This window comes from Octopus bimaculoides, chromosome 30 (assembly GCF_001194135.2).
Source record: "Octopus bimaculoides isolate UCB-OBI-ISO-001 chromosome 30, ASM119413v2, whole genome shotgun sequence".
In the NCBI taxonomy this organism is placed as follows: domain Eukaryota; kingdom Metazoa; phylum Mollusca; class Cephalopoda; order Octopoda; family Octopodidae; genus Octopus; species Octopus bimaculoides.
In genome coordinates, this window is record NC_069010.1 from 986,376 (window position 1) to 988,003 (window position 1,628).

Consider the following 1,628-nt stretch of genomic DNA (forward strand, 5'->3'; position numbering starts at 1 on the left):
TATATATATATATATATATATATATACACGATGTGTTTCTTTCAATTTCGGTCAGTTACCAAATCCACCCACAAGACTTTGGTCGGCCTGTGGCTATAGTAGAAGACACCTGCCCAAGATGCCACGCAGTGGGACTGAACCCTAAACCATGTGGTTGGTAAGGAAGCTACTTTATTTCATTAGATTTGCCATGAAGGCAGTACACAGAGTAGCTGCGGGCTGGACAAACACAATGAGATGAAATGGATGATAAACATGATGCTATAAATGGAGAAGACAAAAGCCGCCCGCCGGACTTTGCTTCTCTAAAACACTGTTCTTTTATAAATCAGAAAAATTTACAAATTGAGCCTATGAACCTCATACATAAAACAACAAATTATTCAGGCACTTGCTTCTTATAATATTTCATTTATGGATCACATGATCCCACAATATGAGGCACTCGTCCTCTTACTTGTTTACCGCCCCGACCAAATTCAGTGCTTCTCTCAAGCACAATGATAGGTCTGGGTTAGGCCACTCCGCGAACCAGAATTCGCGAAGGGAGAAGGAATTCACCGCCATGGTTAGGTTATTATCCGACACGATCTCCGCAATTACCTGCGGAGGCCAGTCAGGCTCCCCAGCATAGGCGAGGGCTCCCTCCCCTCGACTCTTCACAGTACGCTCAACAAATGTTTCTACAGCTCCTCCCTTGTGGAACAGGAGTAGCCATTCCTGTTTCTCACAGGGCGAGCCCACAGCTTATGCTCCTGGCGACACAATTCCTGCCGACAGGCTTTCCTCCGTTGTTGGCACAATTCCCACCAACGGTGTATCGGGACACGCCAGCGGTACACTATCAAGTACTGGCCGTGTCCCGTTCTCCTTTTTTTTCCTTTTTCCGTGGTGGTTTCCATCTCTTCGACTTCCTCTGTCTCTCCCTCCACTGGGGGAGCGTGGGGAACAACATTTGTTAACTGTTCCAGGACCTTAGTCTGGTCCTGGGGACAGTCTTTCTTGATATGACCGGGCTTCAGACACCGGTGGCACTTGGGTTTATGTTCATCAAGAATCACCAGATATCTATGCCCGGCCATTCTCGAAAAATCCGGGAATATCAGATCCTTGGCTTATTGGGTCCACAGGGTCAAAACCGGTTTTGACCCAACCCAATCAGCTGTAGGTAATATTTTCACATTTAGGAGCTTGGCTCCACTGCCACCCAGACCCCGTCGGATAGTATCCGCTATCCAATTAGGTTCTATGCCGGGTGGCAGCCCACAGATCCAAGCTCTAGTTAATTCCTTCCCACAGTATGTGAGAAGAAACAGAATGTTTTCCCCCTTCTAAGGACTGGCTCGCAAACTTGCGAGCCACCTCAGGGGTGTCAAATAGCAACCAGACCGTCGCGTATTTGACACCCCTTGCCATAAACTTAATAGTTGGCATATATTCTGCCAACTCTTTTTCAATTTCAATTTTGGGAAAGACCGTAATGGTGTCGATTGACCTAGAGTAGGTCCGTAACACCACCGTTCTTTCCCTGAAGTCTTTAAACCACTTCTTGGGTGGGACAAGCTCCCACTCCAACATTGTGTTACTCTTTTTTGCCATGCTTTCAAAAAAAAGTTCAAAATGTTCCA